The sequence below is a fragment of the Meriones unguiculatus genome, chromosome 5, assembly GCF_030254825.1.
Source record: "Meriones unguiculatus strain TT.TT164.6M chromosome 5, Bangor_MerUng_6.1, whole genome shotgun sequence".
Taxonomy (NCBI): domain Eukaryota; kingdom Metazoa; phylum Chordata; class Mammalia; order Rodentia; family Muridae; genus Meriones; species Meriones unguiculatus.
In genome coordinates this window covers 48,730,734-48,741,786 of record NC_083353.1, presented here as the reverse complement: position 1 = coordinate 48,741,786, position 11,053 = coordinate 48,730,734, and the positions used below count along the sequence as shown (strand labels likewise).

Genomic DNA, 11,053 nt, shown 5'->3' with positions numbered 1-11,053 from the left:
TTGTCTATCTAAGCATTTAAGTACCCAGTTAGGTGGTCTGAAATGTGTCTGACCTCTTCCTTCCTTCCTTTCCTAGTCTTTTGGATGTAGGAATTCATAGCTCTAAATACTCTCCTAGGCCTGATTTTAAGTCTGTCAACTTTCTCATTGAACTTTTTGGCTCTAGCCATATGAAGGAGGGCCTGACTCTGAAGCAGGACATGGAGGCCTGCTCCTCTGTGGAGGACCCCTTCAACACCGACTATAGAATGATGAGGACTCTGGGACACGGACATTTTTCTGAAGTGAAACTCGCCTTCCATGTTCCCACTGTGACCTGTGTGGCTGTAAAACTCCTTAGAAATAAGAAGAAGTACAACTCGATTTTTAACAGTGAAATAAGCGTTATGAAATCCATGAACCACCCCAATATTATCAAACTTTTTCACGTGATCGAGACGGAAGAGATCACCTACCTGGTGATGGAGCATGCCTCAGAGGGAGAGCTGCTGCGGAGGATCCTGGAACGGGGGTCTCTACCGGAGTGCGAGGCTGAAAGGATATTTACTCAGGTGGTGCATGCAGTGAATTACTGTCATAACAATCAAGTTGTCCATAGAGATATAAAAGCCACCAACATCCTTATGGACTGCAGGGGGAATGCCAAGCTGATTGATTTTAGCCTCGCTGTGAAAGTAACTCCTGGGCAGAAGCTGCGGGGTTTCTGTGGCACTCTGCCCTATTGTGCCCCAGAACTCTTTGCACCCGGGGAATACGATGCTTACCCCATCGACATGTGGTGTTTAGGGATTCTCCTCTTTCTCATGGTGGCTGGGCACTTCCCTTTCCAAGCCAAATCTGTGGCAGGCATGAGGAACGAGGTCACCTCAGGCAACTTCACCATTCCTAAGCATGTTTCTATCGACATTTTCAATGTCATCTTGGAATTACTGATAATCAATCCCGGAAGAAGGCCCACCATCAAGGACATCATGAGGCGCCCCATGATCAGGGCCAGTGAGGCACGTTCACCACCTACTTCCACCCCTAGCCTCCCAGGCACCCCGAGCCCTGGCATTGTTGGGACCATGAGAGTCATGGGCTATAAGCCTGAAGTAATCATTGAATCCCTGAGAGACCAAAAATATGACGAGGTGATGGCAACTTATCTTATATTGCAACACCAGTCACCTGCGGGAGACTATGGCCACAACCAGGTGAATCCTGTGAAAACCAGGCAGCCAGGCACTGTCCTCTGCCTGACAGAGCCTTACACTTATCCTGGATCCCTAAGGAGAGCTGAACCTGTTCCCTATACCTTTACCTTGCCATCTAAGGGCCAGGAAAAAGAGGAGGAGCATTATTCCAGGAAACTTGCCAGATGCCATAGCATGCCTGCCACCCTATGCTGCCATCCAGACACACACCCTCTCCACCTGGGCTGTCCTATTGCTAAGTCCATCAAGGGCAGCATCCTGGAAATGAATATTTATTTTTCACAGGTTGGATCACGTGACAGCCACACTGATAGTGACGATATATCTCTGGGTCTATACACCAACTCTTCTAGAACATCCCAGAATGAGGGTACAAGTGACTTAGAGAGCCACATGTCCTATAGTCACCAATCTGAATCCTGAAGTTTCCTGGAGGAAGAGGACAGCTCAAGCTCCTCCTCTGAGGATTTATCGGAGATGACAACAGTCATAGAGATAGAGTCTACTATAGTCGCAGAGGAAAAGACTCTAACACAGGAAGACATCGATGCTCAGGAAGCAATCATTTCCCTGAGAGTGAACATCATCAAGGAGGACACCATGCCTGAAGTGAGGGAGGAGGAAGAGACCGAGGAGGGAGAGACCCAGGAGAACAACATCACAGCTGGCCAGCCTCAGGCTGCTGGCATAGCTTCCCCACAGGAAGAGACCAAGGACAACAACATCACACCTAGCCAGCCTCAGGACGCTGGCACAGCACGCCCTCAGGAAGAGACCGGGGATGACATCACACCTGGCCAGCCTCAGGACGCTGGCACAGCTCTCCCTCAGCAAGAGACCGAGGACGACATCACACCTGGCCAGCCTCAGGTCGCTGGCACAGGTCTCCATCAGGAAGAGACCAAGGATGACAACATCACACCTGGCCAGCCTCAGGAAGCTGGCACAGCACGCCCTCAGGAAGAGACCGAGGATGGCATCACACCTGGCCAGCCTCTGGAAGCTGGCACAGGTCTCCCTCAGCAAGAGACCGAGAACGACATCACACCTGGCCAGCCTCAGGAAGCTGGCACAGCTCTCTCTCAGCAAGAGACCGTGGACGACATCACACCTGGCCAGCCTCAGGAAGCTGGCACAGCTCTCCCTCAGCAAGAGACCGAGGACAATACCATACCTGGCCAGCCTCAGGATGCTGGCAAAGCTCTCCCTCAGCAAGAGACCAAGGACGACATCACACCTGGCCAGCCTCAGGATGCTGGCACAGGTCTCCCTCAGCATGAGACTGAGGACAACATCACACCTGGCCAGCCTCAGGTTGCTGGCACAGCTTCCCCCCGCAACCGGCGTCAACGCTGGAAGCGGGTGAAGAAGACAATCATGAACAGCCTCAGACATCTGTGCTGCTGCTGCCTGCCACCTGCTAAGACAAAGACTGCCTCATGTAAGAACATGACTCCAATGAAAAGGGACCTTGGAGCCACCCTCAGCACCAGGTGAGTGCATTACTTCACTTCATTTTATTCACTTTTCCTTCTGTCCTTTGTAACTAATGATAATTTGCCCACTGTGGCACACCTGTGATCTTAACAACCTCTGTCACTTCAGAAAGACCAATACCATAGAAATCCCGGTAATGTGACCTCAGGCTTGTTAAGCAAGAAGTAGATTGTATACATATGCTGATAAAGCAGGAAGAGGAACAGGTGGGGCATGGCAAAGTCAGCAGAGATTGCTGAGAGACCAGTAGGGCACTTTGGTGCTACAGGGCAAGCACAGAAAGTTCTGTGTGCTTCAAAGTCAGTAAGAGTCACTTACCTGTGTCTTTTTGCTTTGAAGTCCTAAAGACGACAGGCCCCATCTCCATGGCTTGTGGGCCATGGGTTGGGGATCAGCCTGGATGAGATGTGAAAAGCCTCTCGGGGAAGCCAGGCCAGATGTCCAGAAGCCAGTGTGGTCACAGGAGCATTCTGCACAGGACCTATCCCAGTGCAGATCTGTCCAGGTAAAATCCCAGGCAGGAGGGGCTGGCTTTCCACTGGGTCTTCCTCAGAGGGGAAGGGCTGAGGTGCAGAGGTGCCCTAAAGCTTTATGTGGCACACTGATCCCTTGCTCTCTCCCCCAGCCTGCATAAACATCACAGACTGCCCTCTGGGTAGTGATTGTCCTTTACTCCCCGTTTCTTGGCAGGAAATATGATCTTTTCCACAAAGTAAAACTTCTCCCCATAGTGATATAGTTTCCAATCTCCCTGTCCCACCTGCCCCAATAAACCATCCTACCACACACCATCACACTAAAATTGACCAAGGAGGACACCATCATACCAGACACCCATCATACCAAACACCATCATACCAGACACCATCATAAGAGACACCATCACGACCAAAAAGATCAAGGAGGAAACCATGACTAAAGAGACCAAGGAGGAAGAGAACAAGGGAAGCACCATCATACCAGACACCAACATACAAGATACCATCACAACAAAAGAGATCAAGGAGGATACCATCATAACTGAAGAGACCAAGGAGGAAGAGAACGAGGGCGACAACACCATACCTGGCCAACCTCAGGATGCTGGCACAGCTCTCCCTCAGCAAGAGACCCAGGACAACACCACACCTGGCCAGCTTCAGGAAGCTGGCAGAGCTCTCCCACAGCAAGAGCCCGAGGATGACATCACACCTGGCCAGCCTCTGGACGCGGGCACAGGTCTCCCTCAGCAAGAGCCCGAGGACGACATCACACCTGGCCAGCCTCAGGATGCTAGTACAGGTCTCCCTCAGCAAGAGACTGAGGATGACATCACACCTGGCCAGCCTCGGGACGCTGGCACAGGTCTCCATCAGGAAGAGAACGAGGAAGACAAGACACCTGGCCAGCCTCAGGAAGCTGGCACATCTCTCCCTTAGCAAGGGACCGAGGATGACATCACACCTGGCCAGCCTCTGGACGCTGGCACAGCTCTCCCTCAGCAAGAGATCGAGGACGACATCACACCTGGACAGCCCCAGGACACTGGCACAGCTCTCCCTCTGCAAGAGACTGAGGACGACATCACAGCAGGCCAGCCTCAGGACGCTGGCACAGGTCTCCCTCAGCAAGAGACCGAGGACGACACCACACCTGGCCAGCCTCAGGAAGTTGGCACAGCTCTCCCTCAGCAAGGGATCGAGGATGACATCACACCTTGCCAGCCTCTGGACGCTGGCACAAGTCTCCCTCAGCAAGAGACCGAGGACGACATCACACCTGGCCAGCCTCAGGACGCTGGCACACCTCTCCCTCAGCAAGAGACTGAGGACGACATCACACCTGGCCAGCCTCAGGACGCTGGTACAGGTCTCCCTCAGCAAGAGACCGAGGACGATATCACACCTGGCCAGCCTCAGGAAGCTGGCACAGCTCTCCTTCAGCAAGGGACCGAGGATGTCATCACACCTGGCCAGCCTCAGGACGCTGGCACAGGTCTCCTTCAGCAAGGGACTGAGGATGACATCACACCTGGCCAGCCTCTGGACGCTGGCACAGGTCTCCCTCAGCAAGAGACCGAGGACGACATCACACCTGGCCAGCCTCAGGAAGCTGGCACAGCTCTCCCTCAGCAAGGGACTGAGGATAACATCACACCTGGCCAGCCTCTGGATGCTGGCACAGGTCTCCCTCAGCAAGAGACCGAGGACGACATCACACCTGGCTAGCCTCAGGAAGCTGGCACAGCTCTCCCTCAGCAAGGGACCGAGGATAACATCACACCTGGCCAGCCTCAGGACACTGGCACAGCTTCCCCCCACAACCAGCGTCAACGCTGGCAGCGGGTGAAGAAGACAATCATGAACGGCCTCAGACATCTGTGCTGCTGCTGCCTGCCACCTGCTAAGACAAAGGCCGCCTCATGTAAGAACATGACTCCAATGAAAAGGGTCCTTGGAGCCACCCTCAGCACCAGGTGAGTGCATTACTTCACTTCATTTTATTCACTTTTCCTTCTGTCCTTTGTAACTAATCTCTCCCTAGTGCTATAGTTTCCAGTCTGCCTGTCCTACCTGCCCCAAGATGGGTTCCCAGGTTGAGAATTGAGGCCTACAAGCAGCCTGATGGGAATTCTTTAAAAGGAGCCTCCTGCCATCCTTTTGCAAGTGCCCAGCACCCACACACATGCCAAACCCATCACAGGTTACATTGCTTGAGTCCTCAGACCCAACTCAGAACAAAGCCTTGAAAACTCAGTCTTGGAGTGACTGCAGTGGTAGCTGTGCCCTCTCTTGACACCAATTCTGCGCTAGTTACTCACCTCTTGCATATCTATTCTTGTTCCTTCAAGGCGACCATTCACATTGGATCCCACACTCACCACCACATGCCACACTGTGAGGGTGTGATAGGTGTCCTGACAAGTCTAACTAGAGACTCTTGGAGGAGCAACCCACTGTGTCCCTGTGTCATGGCAGCCTCAAGCCCCTACCTCGTGTATGTACCAGCTGGACAGATCTTAAGGCTGCTTCCATTTCTTCAAGTCTCTGCCCTTTGCATATTCTTGCACAGTTAATCAGCCTTGCAACAGCCTTTGCAGAGTTCTGGGAAGCCTTATCTTTCCATCCTAGTATCACAGTGGTAAGACTTCATCTCTTGTGTTCTTTCTCCCTAGACTGTGGCAACAAGTATCACATCGTGAGACACACAGATGTCTGTGTGATTGACCATGTATGGTCCATCCATCCTGGCGCGTCCCGGAACTTGAACGTAGGACAAAGGTCCTTGAAGATAGCTTCTGTCTTCAACAGCATGTCCCCAATGTACTTCCACAACCGAAACACTCTTGAGCAACTCTAAGCCCATAGGATGGACATTTAATATGGCAGATGGATGTGTTTCATTCTGCACAATTTGGAAAACAAACGTATGTACACCATACCATAGGTGTATACCCAGGGTTTCAACGGGCAACTGCTTTAAGTGCTGAAAAGGCTGATTGTGTAATTACACAGTTATTGGAAATAATGAAAATAATGAAAATTTTGGGGATACCTTCACAAATTAAGACTGATAATGAACCTACATATATATCTAGTAAGATGAAGCAATTCTTTGCCTATTATACTATAAATCTTTATAATATAAATGATTTTATAAAACTTTATACTATAAATGATTTATAAAATCTTTATGCTATAAATGATTTATAAAACTTTATACTACAAATGATTTATAAAATCTTTATACTATAGTATAAATTGATGTTTATATAACTTATATTATTATAAAGATTTATAAATCATTTACACTATAGGATAAAGATCATTTAAATGATCTCTATATAATTTATACTATAAAGTTTTATAAATCATTTATACTATAGTATACAACAAATAATAGTATAGTATAAATTATAGTATAGTATAAGTGATTTATAAATCATTTATACTTTAGTATACTATAAAGGATAGTAAAGTATAAATGGTAGTACAGTATAAATGATACTATATATAGTATAAATGGTATAATTTATACTATACTATCCTTTATATTATACTATCATTTAAATGATAGTGTAGTACAAATGATACTATATATAGTATAAATGATAGTATAGTATAAAAGATGCTATATATAGTATAAATGATATAATTTATACTTATACTATCCTTTATAATATACTATAGTATAAATGATTTACAAATCATTTATACTGTACTATAATTTATACTATACTATCATTTAGAGTATACTATAGTATAAATGATTTATAAATCTTTATAGTATAAATTATATAGAGATCATTTAAATGATCTTTATACTATAGTATGAATGATTTATAAATTTTTATAATATAAGTTATAAAAAGATCATTTTATACTATAGTATAAAGATTTTATAAATCATTTGTAGTATAAAGTTTTATAAATCATTTATAATATAAAGATTTTATAAATGATTCATAGTATAAAGTTTTATAAATCATTTATAGTATAAAGATTTATAGTATAATAGGGAAAGAATTGCTTCATCTTACTAGATATATATTTAGGTTCATTATCAGTCTTAATTTGTGAAGTTATCCCCAAAATTTCCATTATTTCCAATAACTGTGTAATTACACAATAAGCCTTTTCAGCACTTAAAGCAGTTGCCCGTTGAAACCCTGGTTATACACCTATGTTACGGTGTACATACCTTTGTTTTCCAAATTCTGCAGAATGAAACACATCCATCTGCCATATTTCACTTTTTTCGTATCCCCAGGCTTACTTCCAGCAGGCAGTCGAGTGTGGTTATACAGAGGACATGTGGGACATTTTTTATTATTTCCTTGATTGTTGCCCAAGTTATAGAAAAAAAAATTAACTTTTACTTTTCACATTGTGTCTTTCATGAAATGTTGAGGTGTTGTAATTGATCAGTTTTCTCATTTGTTTGTACCAATGGAGCTGGAAAGCCTGTATGAGACCGAATCCGCGTGATATGTAACGGAGGGTTTCTACTTTTGTTAAGCCTTTTGCAGTTGCATAAATAATAAAGTTAATTCTAAACCATCAGGAATAAAGTCAGCAGTTTCTATATGCCAAACAACTCATTCTACATATTGAGAGCCAGCAATTATATTAAGATTCAGGGAAATCTACTAATACCATAAAGATTACATACAATTCTGATTTTTGAATCGATTTTTGAACTGAACTATATGGTCTTTGATCACCTGGCCTATTTTGTGTGTGTGTGTGTGTGTGTGTGTGTGTGTGTGTGTGTGGTGTAAGTCTTTAATCTCTCACTTGGGAGACAGAGAAAGGTGGCTGTCTGAGTTTGAGATCAGCCTGGTATACAGAGTAAACGACAGAACAGCCAGGGCTACACAGAGAAAGCCTGTCTTGAAAAACAAAAAACAAAAAACGGTGACCATCAAAAAGCCGCAGTTTTCCATCTGTAAAATGGGGACACAGTCATTGTAGGATTCTTAGCAAGAATGCAATCCTTAAGGCTCCAACAGCAACCATGGTGGCCAGCACCCTGGAGGGTTGCAAAGCCATTGCAAAGGCTTTGGGATCCATTTTCTCTCATCAGGAAAACCAAAGGAGTTCAATAGTCTTAGCCTATTGCTCCACAGCCACCACCCTCTGCCTTCGGCTGAACCAGTTTAATCCTGGGAGGTTTTCTCAACTAGTCTTAGGGCTGTGTTCACAAATCACACATCCAACAGTGTTCGGTCAGACTTAGCAGAGCATCCGGGTTTTTCTGCCCCTACCCTGAACTCCACAAACCCCAGAGCAAAATGACACTGGCAGTAGCTGAGCATGGGTTTTCCTCCCTGATTCTGCTGAGACTGTATTATAAGGATTTCACTGCTTATTCTAAAGAAAAAGTTAATTTTCCCTTTTTGCATCAAATATGGAAAGGAATTACCCACTCACCGAGCTTCACATATTTCACACATAAATGTCTCCTTACCCCCTCTACCACCAACTCCGTAGCCGTAAACTTGATTACTTCCATCCTTCTCCATCTATCACCTACACTATCTCCATCCCTCCACCAATTCCATCATCCCCACCACTTCTGATACTGCCATTGACCCCTCTGTTTTCAGCTCCCACATCTTCATGGCCCTCCATCACCTTGACTACCTCCACCATCTGCATCAAGCCCATCACCCATACTGTCTCCATCACCTCAATAAAACCCACCAATTCTACCATATATACCCTCTCCATCATCCTAGCCAACTTTACCACCCACCATTTTGTCATCCCCACCATCTCTGTCCCTGACTACCATGTGGTCAGTCCCTACCACTGGTATCAAAACTTGACCAAATACCTCCATCTCCATCTGGAAAAATACAGCCATCTCTATCCTGTATACATCTCCATCATTACCACTTTCCGTCACCTTGACCATTTCGTGCCTCAATTCTGCCACCTCCACCACCTTTATTGCCTGCTCTACCTCTACTGCTTCACCACCACAGGCCCCTTCATCTCTTTTTTTTATATGTTGCCTACCCCCTCCTCACTTATTCTGCCACCCACACTGAGGACAAGTCACCCATCCTCACCACGACTTCTACAACTGTTCCTATCACCTGTGGCACTGCCACCACCGCCATGGTCTCTTCTTCTGTCTCACTGCTATGTCTTCATTCCCTTCTGGTATCATTTCTACCACCTCCATCTCCTCCACCATCGCCTCCATCACCAGCTGACCACTAGGCATGGCTCCGTCAAGCCTACCCAGAACTCTTAGTAACAAAATCCAGCCAGACATTTTCTTTGTTGTCTTTTTTCAAATCAATCATGTGTTGATTGTTAGTGTGTGTGGGAGGGAAGGCATACAAACGAGCTATGGTGCACTTGTGGAGGCTGGAAGACAAACTTGTGGAATCCGCCTTATCCTCCTGCCTCTAGGTGGATTTCAGGGATGGAACTCAGATTACCAGGCTTACACAGAAAGCTCTTTCCTTGTCTGGCTGTCCCCAGCCATAAAACAATTTCTATTCCAGACTCACAAGTATTTCTCCACAAAGGGCTGGAGGTTTAGGAGTTTGATGATGGCTCTGAGATGGAAAGGTTGTTTGAAAGAATCAAATTCAGTTCTTAACTGTGCAGTAGGGAAACCCCAGGCCCACTCTAGACCAAGCCTACACTCTCACTGGTCCTCCAACAAGTCAGGCCTGTTCATGCCTCCAAGCCTACTCAGGTTATCTCCTTCACCTCTTGGTTGGTTGACCCCTCTCCCTGTTGGCAGGACTGTGTGTGTAGGTAGACAGAGCTCCCTGAGGGAAAAGCCATCCATGTGGCCATCAACAGGCAGTACTGGGGAAATACTGGGCCCAGAACAGTGTGAGTCAAGCCTCCTCAGTGACCAGATGTCCCTTTCCAGCCACCTCCAAGAGGTGATGGCTGATTAGACAGCCATCCATACTCTGCACCAGTGGTTCTGACTTTGGCTTTCCCAGAAGTGTTAGCAATTGCTCTGGCTCTGTAAGTCTGATGAGGACCTGGAAATGCACATTTCTCACACTCCCCTTGAGTTCTGGTGGTGGAGAGCCTCAGTTGGTCTTCCTCATAGCCAGGGTGCTTTGCTATGGTGTCTGTTTAATTTGTCTTCTGTCCGCAACGACCTCCTCATCTGAGCTTTCTGACACACACCGTCCAAGAAATTCAAGACAACATAAAAAGACAAAACCTAAGAATAATAGGAATCTAGGAAAAAGAAGATTCCCTTCTCAAAGGCCCAGAAAATATTTTCAACAAAATCACTGAAGCAATTTCCCCAAGTTAAAAGAGAGGCCAATAAGAATACAAGAGGCATACAGAAAAATTAATAAATTAGACAAGAAAAAAATGTCCTCCCGCCACATAACAATCAAAACAGTATGTATACCGAAGAAAGAAAAAATATTAAAAGCTGCAAGGGGAAAATGCCAAGTAACATATAATGGCAAACCCATCAGAATCACACCTGACTTCTCAAATGAGACTATGAAAGCCAGAAGGGCCTGGACAGATATCATGCAGGATCTAAAAGAGCACAGATGTCAGCCTAGGCTACTATAACCAGCAATACTCTCAATCCTCATAGACAGAGAAAACAAGATATTCAATGAAAAATACAACTTTCAACAATACCTACACACAAATCCAGCATTACAGAAGACACTAGAAGGAAAAATACAATTCAAGAAACCTACCTATTTTCAAGAAAAGACAGGAAATAATTAACCTCACTACAGTAAAACAAAAATCAACCAAGCACACAAACATATGACCACAGCCAACATCAACATCACAGGATCTAAGAGCAACTGGTCATTAATTTCTCTCAACATCAATGGACTCAATTCTTCAATAATGAGACAC

The 11,053-nt window shown here is 45.7% G+C and overlaps 1 pseudogene; it reads left to right on the top strand.

The window, feature by feature from the left end:
* The first annotated feature begins 200 nt into the window (after nucleotides 1-200).
* LOC132654045 (sperm motility kinase-like) lies at nucleotides 201-1,071 on the top strand (annotated as a pseudogene).
* Nucleotides 1,072-11,053: the final 9,982 nt, after the last annotated feature.